We start from the raw sequence: 20,259 nt of genomic DNA, 5'->3' as shown, positions 1-20,259 counted from the left end.
ACGTGGCCTCCCCGGAGCACGACGCGTTTGGTTGGCGCCGCCGCAACCCCATTCCTCCAACCGCATGGGCATTGCCACAACTTGGCCCACCTGTCAAGGCCCACGGGGTATGCCCCTTTAATGAGCCCTCCCCTTGTGCGTTGGGCTACGCGGCCCGGCCCGGCCTGTTTCGTCTTGTGATGAGGCGGGGAAGGCGACACTCCACCAGCATCAAAGGCAGGAGGAGAAAGGAGAGGTGGTGGCTGACTGGCTGGTGGAGTGGTGGGGCGATGGCAGCGCCTGCGGCGGAGGGGGCGGCCGTGTCTGCCGCGGCGGCGCTGCGAGCCGTGCTGGCGCGGGCGGGGATGGCGGCGGAGCGGTCGGGGCGCGCTGCGGAGGCGGTCCGAGTTGTGGCGGTGGCGAAGACCAAGCCAGTTTCGATGCTGCGGCAGCTCTACGACGCGGGCCACCGCTGCTTCGGCGAGAACTACGTGCAGGAGTTCGTAACCAAGGCCCCCCAGGTCCTGATCTTGTCTCCAGCTCGATTGCGTCGTTCGCTCTTCAACTTTGCACTTGCAGAGCATCCATCGCGTGGAAATGGAGTGAAATGACTTGCTCGATCTTACCGTGTTTGCAGCTTCCGGAAGATGTCCGGTGGCACTTTATCGGGCACCTGCAGAGCAACAAAGTGAAACCGCTGTTAGGTATATCAAGAAGAAAAGCTGGTTTGTTCAGAAGTAGTTAGAAACTGAAGTTCTAAATGTTATGATTATTTAGTGCTTGCCACTTGCGTCACCTTGTAATGAATAGTTAGTACTGGAAAGCCGTTCTTGCTTAGCACCATCATGACAATTGGTAGTAATACTTACTAAGCAGTGTACAGTATATGAAAATGATGAGAGTAATATCAATACAATTCTTTCATAGTGTTTTTCTTGACATCATCTCTCTTTTGTATTGCCAGAATGCCAGCTAAGCCTTGTCTCTTTCTTTTTTTTTCAGCTACTGTTCCAAATCTTGATATGGTTGAGGGTGTAGATAATGAAAAGGTAAGCAATCAGCAACAAGTACTGTTCCTTTTATTATTTATTATCTCATGTCTGTACAAAAGATGAAGACTAATATATAGCTTAACGCTTGTTAAGTTGTTATGTAGATTCAAATTCTTGTACCTGTTACCTACGATTGTGGATTTCTTTATTAACACATAGAGTCTACATTTTTCAGATTGCTAACCACCTAGATCGAGCTGTCAACAGTTTGGGAAGGGAGCCTTTGAAAGTTTTGGTTCAAGTGAACACTAGTGGAGAAGAATGTGAGTGCAGAATCAATATTGATAAATCAGAACTCTTATCTCTTGATTAATTTACCCAGATAAAGCACTTGTGCTATTTGTTTCCTTGTTTGCCTTGATCTGATAGATTATTATTATTGCTATTAATTGGTTTTGCAATTAATTTTGCTAAATGAGAAATCAGTTTATTACTTCAGAAGCATACCCTAAATTACAAGTGAGCTTGTGGCCAAGTTCAAATCATTATCATTCTGCAATGTTCACATTTATCTTTCATATAATTAGCTTATCATTCTGCAATAGCAGTTTCATGGACTAAACGTTTTCTTTTGTTCAGCTAAATCTGGAATCGACCCCTCCAGATGCGTCGACCTTGCTAAGCATGTGAAACTAGCATGTCCACACCTAATATTTTCAGGTCTGATGACAATAGGAATGAAAGACTACTCGTCAACACCAGAAAATTTTAAGGTGCTTATCCAGTCTTACTTCATCACAAACGACAACGAGCAATCTGTGTTGGCTTTCATAACCTGTTGTAAGTGCTTTGAATACAGGCATTAGTGAATTGTAAGCTTGAAGTTTGCAAGGCCCTTGACATACCAGCAGAACAGTTTGAACTCTCCATGGGAATGTCTGGTGACTTCGAGCAAGCGGTTTGTAAAATAGGAACATCGAAACCAGACCACGAAATTGGTTTTTTTTTTTTTTTTGCACACGATAGGACTCCTGGAGTTCCATTAACTAATGTCAAATTTATGCAGATTGAAATGGGTAGCACGAATGTGAGGATTGGATCAACCATTTTTGGACCAAGGGAGTATCCAAACAAAAAGCTGAACTAGTGAGATTCAACGCATGTGTCATCTCAATACCCAACCCTCTTGATTAACCTTTTGCCTTTGTAAGCATGATGCTATGTATAAATACACATGTGAATAGGTCACATATACAACTCCATACGACACTGTTTACGGGGGGAAAAAAACTCCATACAACAGGACAACACTGTAGAAGAAATTTGGTGACATGATCTTGAATAGCATTTCCAATACTTTGCTTTCCTTCTTCCTTTTCTCTGCATGATGATTGCTGCTCACCTGCAGATTTCAGTTAGGATTTTACTTCTATGCAGTCAAAAGACATGTAATTCCATAGGCCTCCCTGGCTCCCTCCCTCACCTAATTTGTCGAATCTTCCCTAGTATTACGCATTTGGTTATGTTTTCCTTGTTGCTGATTTGTACTTCTCACAACATCATGTTCCGTTCCGGAGAATAACCATTTGTGATTTGACTCTAGACATCAGTAAAATATTAAATTAAACTGTTCTTTTGTAGTTTGTAAAGAATGAAGATGCAAGGATAAGTGGATACTAGTAATGACTTGCAACAAACGCCTTGTAGCCGTTTTCCTCGGTGAGCATTTCTGACCTCCCGCGGTCTCGCCTCAGGGCTCAAGCGCTGGGGGCTGCAGCCCGGGGCGGGCCCAACAAATCCTAGGGACAAGTCTTCAACTTAGCCCAGGAACAGCCCATGAGGAGGAGGAGCCCAGAGGTTGAGCCCTACCTGTGGCATCTCCCGTCTCCGCACGCCGCTTCGCATCCCCGCCCAACTCCCGTGCCGCAGCCCCGACCGGCGGCTCCGCCTCCGCTCCCGGCGCCTCTCTTCTCCTCCGCGCCTTCCTTCTCCCTCGGCTCTCCTGCTGTTTCGCGCTCCGGTCTTGCTTGCTGGTGCTGCAGATCTGCGTTCGGCGTCCCACCGTGCGGCGTTCCGCCCGCAGCCCCGCACTGCAGGTTGGAGTTTCTGAATGGCCAGCCCCGGGGATGCGGAGGGCGTCACCGCCTCCACGGGGGAGCTGAGCGTAGAAGCAGCGCCTTCATCAGGTGACAAAGAAATCGCCCAGTATGGTGCGTATCCCTGACAAGGGGGCAACCGTGTGCTTTCATAACCATGCGTTGTTTGCTTAATTAGTAGTACTGCTTGCAGTAGTTTTATATCGTGTCTGAACTTAGTTGATTTATTTATGCAAAACTTTGTCCCAGCTAATGGCGGTGATGTTGCCGTTGTCGACGAAGATGATGTATGGGAAGATGTTTCAGATTCTCATGGGCATGCGTCTACCTTAGACAGAGAATGGATCCACAGGCAGAACCAGTTTCAAAAGGTATTAATTAACCTAGAGTTTATCTGGAACACAGTTGTTAATGCTAACTACTCTTCTGCAGTTTTTGTTGATAGCAGAAATGTTTAAAATCTTTTTCTTTTGATTTCACTCTAGATGGGCTGTCGGGATGGTATAACAGAAGGGCAGAAGGACTCTGCTCAGGAAGGCTTCAATGTTGGGTTCAGGCAATCTGTAAACGTTGGCTACAAGTGGGGCCTTGTTCGCGGGGTTTCCAGGTGCATATCCTTCCAAGAATAGTTTCCTTGTATTACCATTCTCTTCTAGTGTCCCCTCTGATTTTAGTTTTTTTTTTAATCTGTCGTCCTTCCAAGCAGTGCACTAGCTAGTCTTCCAGACAGCTTGAAAGAAAAACTGGTACCGGATGTTCAGTGCAGAGGGAAATTACAGGATCTGCACAGCTACGTGCAAGAAATATCAGCAGATGATGCTCTTCAGATGTTCCATGAGAGTATTTGCCAGAGTAATCGTCCTTCAGAGGGATCAGGATCACATGTAACATCAACCTCAGATGGAGGTACAGAATCAAATAGGATGAAAAGCCTATCAAAGGATCTTGTGTTGTTGTTGCATGAATGCTCAGATGTTAATGTAAGTGTTGTTGTTGCATGAATGCTCAGATGGAGCATTGCTCAACTTGTCCCTTCAAATAAAACATCACGGTTTGCTTGATGTAGAGACCAATCTTACATTTCTACAAGAACAACATTAAAAACAAAAAGAAGCTCACACAATTCCAAGAGGAGAAAAGATAAACTTCAATTATCCAGTACCAACAAGCCGATAGTAACATGTCAAATGAACCTAGTTTGTGGAATATGGCTCCAGTGTGATAAATCTCAAATGAATGTGGCTGTAATAGTTCAAACCACGAGGTACAACCCGAAAAAAAAGGGAAAAGAGAATCACTAACAACCTCAGAATCCCTGATCTATGATGCTTGTACTTAACAGAAACTAAGATGAATTTTCTGGAATTAGTTTGCTTGTGCTGCAGTACCTAGCTTAGTACCTTGTTCACTTACGGTGTTTTTGGTTGGGTGGCCAACTCCTGGCCTGGTTCCCTAGAGTCAGGTTTGGGCTGTTTGTTTGCTTGGAAATGGGCCGGGGCCTGGCTAGGGGCGGCCGGCTGTACTTCCCAGTCCTGGCTCTGGAAAAACACGAGCGCCACTCGTTTTTCTGGAGCTAGGTTGTCAAGGGCCTCAAACCCTCGGATAGCTGGCCCTCGGCTACGCAACTCGTAGCCTCGGTCCGTCGTCTTCTCCGGCGAGGTTTCCCCCTGCCGCAGGCTTGGTTGAGAGATGGAGATAGAAGATTAGATGGTAATATCCTTCTTATTTCTTTAATTGTCTCCCATACAAATCTATATAGCCTGAGGCTTAACTAACTAGAGCCAACCGGCTCCTAGAATTAAGGACTAAGAATAGCAACTAATCCTATCTTTCCTGCTAACCACCTGTGGCTGGCTCGGCCTGGCCCAGTCTCGCGCGTTCCGCGTGCACGGCAGCACGCCGCACGTCCCTGGTGCGCCGTCGTCTGCTGTACGACTGTCCCCACATGATATCTCCCCCCCCCCCCTCGAGGTCCAGCTCGTCCTCAAGCTGAAAATCTGGGTACTTGGCACGGAACTCCTCGAGGTCTTCCCAGGTAGCAGAGGTCGTCGGCTCGCCACGCCAATGCACAAGGACCTAGCGAACACCTCTCGCCAAGCGAGCTTGCTCCACCCGAGCCGGCTCTGGCACTATGGCGCCATGGTAGATGTCTGGCAGGGGTGGCGGGGCTGATGGAGGTGTCCCGATGAACTTCTTGAGAGTGCCCACATGGAACACGTCATGAATGCGAGCCTACGGGGGCAGCTCCAGGCGCACGGCTGCGTCGTTGATGAGCTGGACGACGCGGTATGGCCCGAGGAAGCGAGCCTTCAGCTTGCCCGTTGTAGACTGGGGAAGCGACGATGGGGCGCGATGGTGGAGACGAAGAAGCGCCCAGGCGCCCACCTCATAGGAAACCGGCCGGTGCTGCTTGTCGTAGTGGCGTTTCTGAACAGCCTGCGCCTGCTCTAGACGATAGCGCACGTCGTTGAGGAAAGCCTCGCGCTCCTCCATGTCTCGCGCGGCCGCAGCGACCCGTGTCTCACCAGGCTCATACGAGCGGATGGTGGGTGGGTCACGGCCATACACCACGCGGAACGGTGTCTCCCGGAGCGAAAACTGGTAGGCTGTGTTGTACACGTACTCAGCCCACGGCAGCCAACGCAGCCACTGTCGAGGACGGTCACTGGTGAAGCAGCGCAGGTACATGACGATGACGCGATTGGCCGCCTCCGTCTGGCCGTCGGACTGGGGGTGGAAGGCCGAAGACATGTGCAGTTTGGTGCCCATGAGCCGCATAAGCTCGCGCCAGAACGTCGAGGTAAACACCGGGTCGCGGTCGGACACCATGGACTGCGGCACGCCATGGAGGCGCACAATGTCGGCGAAGAAGGCCTGCGCCACGGACTCGGCGGTGTAGGGGTGGGCCAAGGCGATGAAGTGGCAGTACTTGCTAAAGCGGTCGACGACGGAGAGGATCACTGACTTCCCGTTGACACGGGGCAGGGCTTCCACGAAGTCGAGGCCGATGTCCGCCCAGACGACGGTGGGGATCGGCAGTGGCAAGAGGAGGCCGGCCGGGTGGAGGTGCTCGGACTTGTATCGCTGACAAGTGGCACATGCCCTCACAAAGTCCTGCACAAGACGCCGCATGTTGGGGAAGTGGAAGTCGCGGCGGAGACGGTGCAGAGTGCGCTGGACGCCCTCGTGTCCATCATCGTGGACAGCCGCCACGATCTCCTGCAAGAGTGGCGAGGTCGGCGGTATGTACAGACGGCCGTCGTAGAGAACCATGTCATCAGCCACCGTCCATGGAAGAGTGGCTAGCTCCGTCCGCGCGCCTCGTGGTGGGCCTGGGTGCCTCGTGTTGGCCACCGTATATAAGGCGACTCTCACCGCCCGACTAGGGTTTCCTAGAAACTGTTCACTCTCCTCCCACCGCCCGGCTACCGTTTGACAGAAGTGGTGCTAGCACCCCACTGTGTACAACCAACCAAACACACCCCAGGTTGGCTCCACTTGTGCAACCAGGAGCTTATTCACCCAACCAAACAAAAACTTAGTTGAACTAGGCCAAGGGGAGCACACCAACCAAACAACCCCTTGGCTTCCTGGAACCAGGGCTGGACTAGCCATGCTCTATTGCTAGCCCGGTTATGACTTATGCAGGAAACCAAAACACACCCTTATTGTTTAAGACCATGGAGGGAACATGTCGTGGTAGCTCCCTTCGGGGGAACCCCTTCGGGAGGAAGAAGGGGATGGGGAGGGGGGCCCATCGGCAGTGAGAGAGAGGGAGAGTCCAAGCGGAGTCCATAGCTATTTTTTTGGGAGCAGGATGCAGAGATTATTTTGGCTTTGCCCGTCCATGAAGGGAGGGAAAGTTTTCTTGCTTGGCAGTTGGCACTATGATGATCATGGTTTGTTCAGTGTGAAGAGCGCCTACAAAATCTGCCGCAATGACTTGTTACGCAGGAAAGATAGGGGGAGTGCGCTGGGAGGCAGCAACCAAGTACCTGATCTAATCTTGGAGAAAATCTGGAAGACAAATTGCCCTAACAAAGTGAAACATTTCTTGTGGCATTTTGCACATAATAGCCACCCTTTGAGGAGAAACTTAGCAAGGAGGGGAATGAAGCTTGACACCAAATGCCCAGTATGCCAATGACTAGATGAAGATGGGGGGCATCTCTTTCTGAAATGCAAGCTGGCCAGACATGTTTGGCGAGAGCTGAAGCTAGAACGAGAGTGGGAGAACCTGAATGATCTTGTTAATGCACGTGACGTGATTGAACGAATTTTGAAGGAGAACCTGAATTGATTTCAACACAGTTTAGACATCGGATGATTAGTGCCGTAATGTAACAGGAATCTACGCAACCCAAGAAAGCAGAACTGCATACCCATGGAAATATAATGATAAGAGCTTTTCTTATGTCGTTTAGCAAAACAAGAATGAAACCTCATCCAGATAAATTAACCCTTTAGTAATGGGTGAAAAGCAGAGGGAAAAATGATCTACCTCAGATAATACTATCTGTGGGAACCGGTTGTGATTGAGGTAGTGTAGTCATTGTTTGATGGCATGGAATTGAAAAATAATTAATTTGATTTGGAACGGGGTGGGTTCTCGGCCATTAGCACAGTCCCAAACGGAGCAGCCTCCAGGGTGCGTAGCAGATTTTTGTGAGGGCTCGAAGGCCCAAAACACTGCCTGTGCCTAAACCTAGCCCAATCTGCCCGTTCAGCCCGTGCAACCGTGTGCATGGTACACATCCGCGAGCCAGAGACGCACGACCGGAGCACTGCGACGGCGAACCGAGCCCCGAGGGAAGGCGGCGAACTCCAGACTCCCTGCCCTGCCCCTCGCTCCTTCCGCGCCAGCGCGGAGCCAGCCTCCTCCAGTCCTCCTCCAGCGCCGCCGCAGTGGCAGAGACGCCCTCTGGCTCCAGCCCTGCTGCATCTCTGCTGTGGTGAGCGCAGAGCGCGTGACTAACTGATGTCTGGCTTGTCTATTCCAAATTTCCAGTTCATGAATTCAAGTGTAGATTTGCTTAGCGGCCGTAGCCTAGCCTGAAATTACTGCTTATGGATCACACCCTTCCTTCCGTTTCGGATCTCTTGTAGTCTCGCATCAGGCGGTGCTCCGGCTTCAGGCTGCAGGTTGGAGGAGTTTCTGAATGGCCAGTCCCGGCGATGCGGAGGGCGTCACCTCCTCCATGGGGGAGCCGAGCGTAGAAGCAGCGCCTTCATCGATCGAGGCTCAAGTCCCCCAGCACCGTGCGTATCCTTGACAAGGGGGCAACCCTGGGTGCTGTTTGATCTTTTCATAGTTAATCCGTACCATGCGTTGTGCTTAATTAGTAGTACTGCTTGCAGTAGTATTATCTTATCTCGTGTTGCAGTTAGTTGATTATGCGAAACTTTGTCTCAGCTAATGGCAGTGATGTTGCTGCTGCAGAGCTCGATGATGTATGGGAAGACGTTTCAGATTCTCCTCGGCACGCGTATACCTTAGACAGAGAATGGACCCACAGTCAGAACCAGTTTCAAAAGGTATTAAATACCCTAGAGTTTATCCATAATGCAGTTGTTAATGCCAGCTACTCTTCTGCAGTTTTTGCTGATAGCAGAAATGTTTAAAATCTTTTGCTTTTGATTTCACTCTAGATGGGCTATCGGGATGGTATAACAGAAGGGCAGAAGGACTCTGCCCAGGAAGGCTTCAATGTTGGGTTCAGGCAATCTGTAAACGTTGGCTACAAGTGGGGCCTTGTTCCCGGGGTTGCCAGGTGTATATCCTTCCAAGAATAGATTTCTTGTATTACCGTTCTCTTCTAGTCTTCCCTCTGATTTTGAGATGCCGGTGAGCTAGCACCTTGGTGATGAGCGATTGACAACACGGTGTGCGTGTGACGTGTCTCTCGGCAGGTTGTGGTTGTAGGTGACAGGTGGAGACAAGGTACATGCGGCGACGAGTGAAGAACGAGGATAGGATGCCGTGCCAAAGAACCGTGGGGGCGGAGAAGGGCGGATCGAGGCTTGCGTTCGAGAGACAGGCGATCGTGTGGTGTACATCTACTGTACCTGGCTACACGGTGGGAGGACGTCGAGGGAGATTTCTAGATTACGCCACAAAATCCGGGGTTCGCTGGTTGAGCCACAAAGCCATGCATCGTACCGGGACGCTCGTGCGGCGTGCGTTGGCCGAAGATGGAAATTCTGGCGATCGCGATACGATTTCGGATGGTCGTGCGGCGACATCGCGAGGATCACATCGCGGAGATGGAGGGATCGCGGACATCGCGGAATTTGCCATGGAGGACGTAATTGGAATTTACGCCCCTACGTTGGATTTATTTAGCGTAGGGGGTTATGTGAAAATAGGTCGTGCCACCCGTTGGAGATATAAATATGTGGCACCTAGGGTTGAGAGTTTCAGGACGTTTTGGACTCCCGGCGAGTTACTATTCACGCATGAACAGTACCCGTGAACCGTACTTGTGCCCCGGGGTTCCACGTTCAGTTTTCCTCTCTCCGGTCTAGCCTAGGGTTTGAATTCTAGTGAGATGTTTTTGTTGATCTCTCCGATTAAGAGAGGAAGGATGTTCGGGCGGAGGCTAGATGCACTTTTATAAGTTCAATTACTCAATTTAATCTTTCATCTATAATGATTGATCTTGTGCATCTCGATTGGTTCTTTACAATTCTCGTCAGCATCTGACATAGTCTGCTTGTTTTATTTTTATCTCAAGATCCGTAAGTCTGATTGACGTGATTCCAGTTGGGTTAGTTTCGTAATTTCATCAAGTTTAATCTGACAAATTTTTAGGTCGATCGGAGTTACGGATTTTCGTCCACATCAGGTTTACTAGGTACATAGAGTTCTGTCCAGATTTGAAAAACGTGATTTATTCAGGTTTTGTGTTTAGGGGAAGGGTTAGAAATTTTTGTTAGAAATTTTTGGCTTCCACGACCATTCACCCCCCCCCCCTCTGGTCGCCCGTTACGATCCTTCAATTGGTATCAAAGCTGGTTTATGTTTTCTATACCTTAATCGGTGCTGAAAGCTATGGCGACCAATGAAAAGTTTGATGTTTGCGCTCCGTTTTTTGATGGGACTGATTATGATTACTGGAAGGCACGTATGACCAACTATCTCAAAGGCAAGTCGCTGAAGCTATGGAAAATCACACAAAATGCCACATATGTGATTCCAGCTGAGGAACCGACTGACGTCGCTGAGATCGGGCTTCTTGAAACAAATCATCGTGCTGTTGCTATTTTACAGGCTTCTATTTGTAAAACTGAATATGATCGGGTTTCTAGTGAAGATCTCGCTTATCAGATCTGGGAGAAACTTAGAAAATATCATGAAGGCTCAAACACTGTGAAAAACCGAAAATTTGAGATTCACCGAAAAGAGTTTGATGCTTTTTGCCAATTGCCTAGTGAGTCTATTGATGACATGTTTGCACGTTTTCAAGTGATTGTTAATAAGATGAAGGCCATGAATAGCAATATGCCTTATGATGATCATGCTAGGGCTCTCAGATTATTACATTCACTTAATGATGAATGGGATATGAAAGTTGAGGCGATCGTTGAATCTGTAGGTTATGAGACTCTCGCCACTGATGAGCTTTACAGTAAGCTCAAATCAAAAGAGATTGAAATTGTTTCTAAGCGTAAATTAAAAAATCCCACAGCTGCTTCTTCTTCTGACGTTCCAATGGCTTTGGTTTCTAGAAATAAGACTAACACTAATGCTAATCCAAATGTTTCCAGTTTTGCTTTGTCTTCTTTGTGTCATGTTGCAGATGAGGAGTTGGAGGTGCTAGATGATGATCAGCTTATACTGCTCTCCAACAAGTTTAAGCGTGTGTATGACAACAAGCGTAATAGAAGACGTTCAGATGGCTGCTTCAACTGTGGTGAGCGAGGACACTTTGCTGCTGATTGCCCAAACAAGCAGAGATCTTTTGAGCAGGGCAATAACTCCTCCAGGCGCCAGGAGAAGTTCAGGGAGAGGAAGAAGAAGGATAAGCAATGGAAGAAAGGCGGACAAAAATACTCTGACAAGCAAGTCGCTAAGGCTGCAAATGTTTTGTTATCTTCTCTTGGACAGTATGTTTCAGGTGGCTCGTCAGACTCCAGCGATTCAGATTCCGAGGATGAGACACCCAAGAAGAAGACAGATGGACTTTGCTTCATCACTGACGCCGGCATCAATGGTGGGATATGTACTATGGCCTTGGAGGGTGATGCATCAACCGACAGCAACGATGAAACTTCTGATGATGAGGTAGATACTTCTGCAGAACAAAGAATAGCTAATTTAACTAAAATTGTTCATAAGCAAAATAAAGTGTTGGCTAAACTTAAAACTAATTATGATAAAACTTGTGCTGAACTAGCTACTCTCAAAAATGCTGCATCTAATCCTGCTGAACCTGATGAATGTGAAGAATGCTCAATTCATATGATTTCGCTTTCTAAATTGCAAACCAAGTATTCTTCCATTGTTGATGATCGAGATAAACTTTATGCTGAACTAAATGAACTTCGTTCTCGGTCAAATTTGCTTGGTACTTGTGTTTCTTGCCCGCTTCTGAAAGTTGACTTGGATAATGCTTTATGTCGGGTAAAAAATTTTGAAGAACACACTTGTCCTGATTTGCCGGATTGTTTGATTTGTCCAACTTTACGATCTGAATTAAATGTTGCTAAATCACATATTGTTGAGTTGGAAAAACACACTTGTCCGGTTCTTCCTTCATGCCTAACTTGTCCTAATTTTGTTGTTGAAAATAATGATTTAAGGGCCAAACTTGCTGATTTGGAAGAAGAAAATAAGCATTTGAGAACTATTCTTGGTTGGTGTTCTATTCGTGAGCCTCAAATTGGTATGGCTATTGCTCAAATTAAACGGGGTGAGCGTTTTGGTCCCGGTTATGACTTGAAACATGTTTTTGGTGAAAAAAGTAGACCGCCTGTTGATGAGAAGAATCCACCTTTGGCTAAATATACTGGACCACCTCCTAGGAAGGGTTCAGGTGTCACCTCTGATGGGTTGCTGGTTGAGACATCTAGATCTGCTCCTAAAAAGCAGGTTTGGGTGCCTAAGCCAAAACACTTCAAGGGTGTACAAAATACTAAGCCAAATGGTTCTTCTTGTGATCATTTTGCTAAGCCTGTTTTTGTTGCTTCTAGTTCTAATGCTGAGGCTTCTTTCGCTCCTACACGCAAGCTTTATCATTGTGATTTTTGCAGTCATGATGGTCATCTTTATGAGTTCTGTTATCGGAGGATGCGTGCTGAACGACGTGAGCAGTACCCCACACGTGGTACTCATGATCGTCGTGTTTTTAGATATGAGCAGTACCCTGTACGTGGTACTCATGATCGTCCTGTTTTGAGACGTGAGCCATTTGTTCGCTCTTCTGGTTTTCGCTCACGTACTCGTGCTCTTGCACAACATCGGGATGACAGACCACGTTTTCCCCCTCGTGGTTCTCATCGTTTTTTTGAGAGCTTTGATTTTGCTAATGCTTCTTTTGAGCAAGTGGCTCAGCACTGGTTTTCATTATATTATCCTAACCCCAGTGTTGAGTCATTAGCTCACCCTCGCTCTCGTTGTTGATTGCAGGTTGGAGGCGAGGAGGACATATGGATAATGGACTCCGGTTGTTCGCGCCACATGACCGGAGATGATAAATGGTTCTCCAGCCTCACCCCCACGAGCGTAAAGGAAAACATCACTTTTGGGGATAAAAGTCAAGGTAAGGTAATGGCGCATGGCTGCATCAAGGTAACAGATAAATACATGTTAAAGGACGTCGCATTGGTAAAGAATTTGCATTATAATTTGCTGTCTGTTTCGCAACTTCTTGAGGATGATTTTGAGGTTCGTTTTAAGAAAGGAAATTCGTGTGTTCTTGATTCTGCTGGTAACCTTGTTTGCAAGATTTCTCCTTTTAGACGGATTTTTAAAGCTGATTTTTCTAAATCTTTTGGTGAAACTCGCTGTTTAGTTGCTCATGGTTCCCCCCTGATTTGGAAGTGGCATCGTCGGTTGGGCCACTTGAGCTTTGATTTGCTTTGTCGTTTGAGTTCATTGGATTTAATTGATGGTTTACCGAAACTCAAGTTTGAAAAGGATTTGATTTGTGCTCCCTGCAAACATGGAAAAATGGTTGCTGCTTCTCATGCACCTGTGACTCAGGTGATGACAAGACGACCGGGTGAACTGTTACATATGGACACTGTTGGTCCAGCCCGTGTTCGGTCTGCTGGTGGGAAGTGGTATGTGCTCATCGTTGTGGATGATTTTTCTCGATATTCATGGGTGTTCTTTTTGGAATCTAAGGATGAGGCTTTCTCACATGTTCATGATCTTGTTCTGAAGCTGAAAAATGAGTTGTCAAATAATGCCGTTAGAGCAATTCGCAGTGACAACGGTACGAAATTCAAGAATTCTCGCATGAAAGCTTTTTGTTCAGAACAAGGTTTAGATCATCAGTTTTCCTCACCTTATGTTCCTCCCCAGAACGGTGTTGTTGAGCGTAAAAATCATACGCTTGTTGAGATGGCTAGGACAATGCTTGATGAACATAAAACTCCTAGACGTTTTTGGGCTGAGGCTATCAACACCGCTTGCTATGTTGCTAATCGCATTTTTCTGAGAGCTTTTCTGGGAAAAACATCTTATGAGTTGAGATTTGGTCGACCTCCCAAAGTTTTCCACCTTCAAGTTTTTGGCTGCAAGTGTTTTATATTGAAAAAGGGAAATTTGGATAAATTTGAATCGCGTTCTTCCGATGGGTTATTTTTGGGGTATGCTTTGCAAGGGCGAGCGTACCATGTGCTTAATCTTGATACTAACCGCATCGATGAGACATGTGAGGTCACCTTCGACGAGACAATGCCTTGTTTTTCTTCTGCTTTTGAGTGTGCAAGTGATGACGAGATCGGGCAGGATATTTTTGAGGATGAGAAAGAGGAAGATGGATGTGACGACAACGATGACGATGATGCCCAGCCTGCGATGCAGGGGGAGCCTGGCGCCCAGCCTGAGCAGGCGCCCTCCACCACTTTAGAGGATGGACCATCGTCGACACGTACATCTACAGCAGAGCCTGCAGCTTCACCGACTGTTGATCATGTACCGGCTGCAGTTGAGGGGGAGGTGATTTCAGAACGTACAGCACCACGACACATTCAGAATCGTCATCCTGCCAAGAACATAATAGGTAATTTGGATGAACGCACGACAAGGAACAGAGGTATGAAAAATAAAAATTATTGTGTCTTTGCGCATACTGCCTTTGTTGCCTCTTTTGAACCCCGAGATGTTGGACATGCTTTATCTGATTCTAACTGGGTCAATGCCATGCATGAGGAGTTAGAAAATTTTGCACGGAATCAGGTTTGGGTTTTGGTTGATCCTCCTCCTTGTAAACCAATTGGAACTAAATGGGTCTTTAAGAACAAACAAGGGGAAGATGGTCATGTTGTTAGAAATAAAGCTAGGCTGGTTGCTCAGGGCTTTTCTCAAAAAGAGGGTATTGATTATGGTGAAACTTTTGCTCCTGTTGCTCGTTTAGAAGCCATTCGTATTTTGCTTGCATTTGCTGCTTCACGTGGATATAAGCTTTATCAAATGGACGTGAAAAGTGCTTTTCTGAATGGTTTTATAGAAGAAGAAGTTTATGTTAAACAACCGCCTGGTTTTGAACATCCCAATTTTCCTAATCGTGTTTTTAAGTTGCAAAAGGCTTTATATAGTTTGAAGCAAGCACCTCGTGCTTGGTATGCTAGATTGAAAACTTTTCTGCTTAAAAACGGGTTCAAAATGGGTTCAGTTGATAAAACTCTTTTTCTCCTCAGGCAAGGAAATGACACTTTAATAGTTCAGATTTATGTGGATGATATCATTTTCGGTGGTTCCTCTCATGCTCTTGTGAAAAAGTTTGCAGATGTGATGAGTAAAGAATTTGAGATGTCTATGATGGGCGAGCTGAATTTCTTTCTTGGCTTACAAATAAAACAAACTTCGGAAGGTACATTTGTGCATCAAGGAAAGTACACGAAGGATGTCCTGAAGAAGTTTGCGATGGATGATGCGAAGCCAATTTCTACGCCCATGCCGACTAGCGCTGCTTTGGATGCTGATGAGGACGGAGAGCCCGTGGATCAGAAGGAATATCGAAGCATGATTGGGTCGCTGCTGTACTTGACTGCTACGAGGCCAGATATACACTTTGCTGTGTGTATGTGTGCTCGTTTTCAGGCGTCCCCCAGGAATTCTCACCGTCAGGCGGTGAAGCGCATAATGAGGTATCTTCGATTTACTCCTGCATTTGGCCTTTGGTACTCTGCTGCTTCAACTCTCAGTTTGTGTGGTTATTCGGATGCTGATTTTGCTGGGTGTCGTTTGGATAGAAAGTCTACATCGGGTACTTGCCAATTTTTGGGTTCTTCGCTTGTTTCTTGGTCCTCTAGAAAACAATCTAATGTTGCTCAATCTACTACAGAGGCTGAGTATGTTGCTGCTGCTAGTTGTTGTTCTCAGCTTTTATGGATGATAGCTACCCTTCGCGATTTTGGTTTGTCGTTTTCTCGCGTTCCTCTCTTGTGTGATAGCACTAGCGCTATAAGTGTTGCAAAGAATCCTGTGCTTCACTCTAAGACGAAACACATTGAGGTTCGTCATCATTTTCTGAGGGATCATGCTGAGAAGGGTGATATTAAGCTTAAATACATTGATACTAGTCAGCAACTTACTGATATTCTGACTAAACCACTCGATCAAACCACGTTTGCACGTTTGCGTGGTGAGTTCGGGGTGTGTTACCCATTCTAGTATCATTGTAAGTTGCTTCAGTTACATATGCCTTATACTTGTTTTGGCTAGTTTGCGATCGATGCTTTTGGAGAGGTTTGAATGTTTTGCTTGACCAATTTTTATTTTGAAAACAGCACAGATATATACTTAAAAAATTACGTTGGGCTATGCTTGCTTTTCTGGATCTAGTGACTTGTTGAATACTTGACATATGTCTTGCTCATGGTTCGGTTGTTAGCTTCTTTTAATGGGTTTTCATTGCAAATGTAACTCACAATGCAAGTTTTAACTTGGGAGTGCATGGTATGGTTGTGAGCGAAAAAAAAATTCTGAATTCCCATATCTCTGCTATTTCGCTCATGATCTGCTTGCTTTCCTGAGAATTTAAATATGGGCACAACTCTGATTTTTCCTATGTCCCTGCTGGTTCTCGCTCATAATCAAAATTAAACAAACTGACTGGGCACAACTCTTGCTTCCCATATCCCTGCTTGGCATGCTCACAAAAGCCAGAATTAAATATGACAAGTGCATGCATTTGTGGGCGTTGCAGTGAACTTTGACTGAAGCTGTGTATCCATCGTGTCAGCTTGCTATATGTTTTGTCTTCAGCTTGGCACTAATTTTGGAATATGCATTTTTTTTGCCTGGCTAATTGGTTTTTCAAAGAGATTTCAGTTCTACAATTCTATTGGTCATGGCATTGTGTTGCTCCTTCTCTGAGTAGCTCATGTTGCTGGTTAGCTTTTATAAATATTTTATATATGTCTCAGAAGCTTCGACTTGTGTTTTCTCACATGCTTTTCTCTAAATTGGTTCCTTGCATTTTATCTTGATGGAGTGCTTTGTCAACAAGGGGGAGAGTGAGTAGCGCACAAATTCATTTTTGCAGGGGGAGTTTGATTTCGTTTTTGCTGAGACTTAGCATGCTTGTTTTGAGGGGTTGAGGGGGAGTGTTGCTGACATTGTTGAGTTTTGCTGCTGAGGTTGCTTTTGGGAGATTGATATGGCTTTTGATTCATTTTGGGGAGAGTGATTTTTTTTGTCTTGATTGTGTCGAGCCTAGTTTTTTTGCTAGCCCATGTCTTTGGGGATCAAGATTGTTTCTTTTTCTTTCTTTTTATTTTTTTTTGTTCCAATAAATTTGTGCGGTGTGGTGTTGTCAATGCACTCATCAAGTGGGAGATTGAGATGCCGGTGAGCTAGCACCTTGGTGATGAGCGATTGACAACACGGTGTGCGTGTGACGTGTCTCTCGACAGGTTGTGGTTGTAGGTGACAGGTGGAGACAAGGTACATGTGGCGACGAGTGAAGAACGAGGATAGGATGCCGTGCCGAAGAACCGTGGGGGCGGAGAAGGGCGGATCGAGGCTTACGTTCGAGGGACAGGCGATCGTGTGGTGTACATCTACTGTACCTGGCTACACGGTGGGAGGACGTCGAGGGAGGTTTCCAGATTACGCCACAAAATCCGGAGTTCGCTGGTTGAGCCACAAAGCCATGCATCGTACCGGGACGCTCGTGCGGCGTGCGTTGGCCGAAGATGGAAATTCTGGCGATCGCGATACGATTTCGGATGGTCGTGCGGCGACATCGCGAGGATCACATCGCGGAGATGGAGGGATCGCGGACATCGCGGAATTTGCCATGGAGGACGTAATTGGAATTTACGCCCCTACGTTGGATTTATTTAGCGTAGAGGGTTATGTGAAAATAGGTCGTGCCACTCTTTGGAGATATAAATATGTGGCACCTAGGGTTGAGAGTTTCAGGATGTTTTGGACTCCCGACGAGTTACTATTCACGCGTGAACAGTACCCGTGAACAGTACTCGTGCCCTGGGGTTCCACGTTCAGTTTTCCTCTCTCCGGTCTAGCCTAGGGTTTGAATTCTAGTGAGAGGTTTTTGTTGATCTCTCCGATTAAAAGAGGGAGGATGTTCGGGCGGAGGCTAGATGCACTTTTGTAAGTTCAATTACTCAATTTAATCTTTCATCTATAATGATTGATCTTGTACATCTCGATTCGTTCTTTACAATTCTCGTTAGCATCTGATATAGTCTGCTTGTTTTATTTTTATCTCAAGATCCGTAAGTCCGATTGACGTGATTCCAGTTGGGTTAGTTTCGTAATTTCATCAAGTTTAATCTGACAAATTTTTAGGTCGATCGGAGTTACGGATTTTCGTCCACATCAGGTTTACTAGGTACATAGAGTTCTGTCCAGATTTGAAAAACGTGATTTATTCAGGTTTTGTGTTTAAGGGAAGGGTTAGAAATTTTTGTTAGAAATTTTTGGCTTCCACGACCATTCACCCCCCCCCCCTCTGGTCGCCCGTTACGATCCTTCAGATTTTAATTTTTTCTATCTGTGGTCCTTCCAAGCAGTGCATTAGCTAGTCTTCCTGACAGCTTGAAAGAAAAACTGGTGCCGGATGTTCAGTGTAGAGGAAAATTACAGGGTCTGCACAGCTCCGTGCAAGAAATATCAGCAGATGGCGCTCTTCAGATGTTCCATGAGAGTATGTGCCAGAGCAATCGTCCTTCAGAGGGATCAGGATCACATGTAACATCAACATCAGATGGATCTACAGAATCAAATAGGATGAAAAGCCTATCAAAGGATCTTGTGTTGTTGTTGCATGAATGCTCAGATATTAAGGTAAGTGAAGAGGTTGCATGAGATTCATGAACAAGTTGGCCTGGAATTTCAACCACTACGGTCTACGAACTTTCCAAGTCTGGCAGAATCACATTGAGTTTTCAGATTATTGAACATCTACCTGGGCTATAGATGAACGATTTTGTTTTCAAAGGATCTGATACTCAGAAGGCTCGAACTTCAGAGACCTAGAATGTAACTGTAAAACCTGTTGTTCCATATTTTGATCATATTGCCCTTTTGTGAATTGTAACTATTACTCGTATAAAGAAAATCTTGATACAAGCCTCAGGCTCAAAGCATTCTGGTAGTTTCTTAGTATCTCTCATGGTTTAATTCTAAGTTATAACAATGTGGTATGGCTGCAATGTCATGGAAGCAGATGCCCATCACTCTACGCGTATATGGTTGAAGGTTTGAAGCTCTCGTTACCTGCCGGTCTTTCTATGAGATATATATACTGTTTTTCTCATCTTTATGCGCAAAAATTATCACTAAGTACACACTGCACTGACGTGCATAAAAGTGGTTTCTACATAGAGTCCCTCCTACCGAAATTGCTGTGGCCTACTGTAACGGTGTTTATGCTGAACTGAATTTTACTCCACCGAAATATACTCAATTTTGATGAGTTGAAACCCTCCTCGTCTACTACACCAGAAGTTGCCATGGCCTATTGTAACGTTTGAAGCTGACATTCAGAATGGTCCATGGTGGTTTGATAGCATGGCATGTCAGCGGTGGCCTGCTTCTACTACAAGTTCACAACGGATCGGTGGTTGGATCTGCAAGATGAGTGTCAGCTCTTGGAGTTCGTTATGGTTGGTGGAGCATCAAACCTTGTATCCGTTGTGTTAGTTATGTTTATTCATCAATGCCGTTCATTTTTCGAAAAAGCCTATAACAAGATAAATTGGGATTTTCTTATATCCTTCCTAAGGCAAAGAGGATTTCATAATCACTCTAGTGCTTGACCCTTTTAGGGCCATTGATATAGTCGGCAACTCTCCTGCTTCATTGTTTTTTTTAAAAAAAAAAGAGAGAGAAACCTCTCAACTACACCAGAAGTTGCCATGGCTATTGTATCGTTTTTGCTGACATTCTGAATGGTCCACAGGAGTTTGACAACATAACATGTGAGCGATGGTCAGGAAGACGAGTGTCACTCTTTCAGTTCGTTATGGTTGGTGGGAGCATCAAACCTTGTATCCGTTGTGACTAGTGTTTGCCTGAATTGAACCGTTTCATCTGCCTGAAGTTTTCACGGCCTACATGCGTAGGAGTAGTTGTGTTTTCAATACTGGTGCCGTTTAGGAGTATTCCTCAATGCTTGATCTACTTTTATCCATTGGAAGCACTTTTGGTTATGTTTATTCATCAATGCCATTCATTCTTGTTGATGAACATCTGATCTGCTCTACCGATTGGTTCCTCCTGATCTAAAAACACACACTAGCCGTACGAATTTGCTGACTTGCACTTGAATTCATCAGGGTTTCCAAGATGTGTTTAAACTCATCAGGAAGCCTGTTCAGAGTGTTCACCAATGAACAGGAGTACAAACTCATCAGGAATGCCATTCATTCTGTTTGCATCAGCACAAGACTGCTTACACCCCAATCTGTGATGGTCTACAGTTTCAGTCCAATATCAGAGTAGGGCTGTTATTGGGTGTTAACAGTAAACAATTAGCTTCATCGATTAT

The 20,259-nt window shown here is 45.9% G+C and overlaps 1 pseudogene; it reads left to right on the top strand.

Moving 5' to 3' along the window:
- The first annotated feature begins 62 nt into the window (after nt 1-62).
- On the top strand, nt 63-18,839 carry LOC136457136 (uncharacterized; annotated as a pseudogene).
- Nucleotides 18,840-20,259: the final 1,420 nt, after the last annotated feature.

This window comes from Miscanthus floridulus, chromosome 6 (assembly GCF_019320115.1).
Source record: "Miscanthus floridulus cultivar M001 chromosome 6, ASM1932011v1, whole genome shotgun sequence".
In the NCBI taxonomy this organism is placed as follows: Eukaryota; Viridiplantae; Streptophyta; class Magnoliopsida; order Poales; family Poaceae; genus Miscanthus; species Miscanthus floridulus.
The sequence above is the reverse complement of the archived record's forward strand: the minus strand, read 5'-3'. Positions and strand labels throughout refer to the sequence as shown.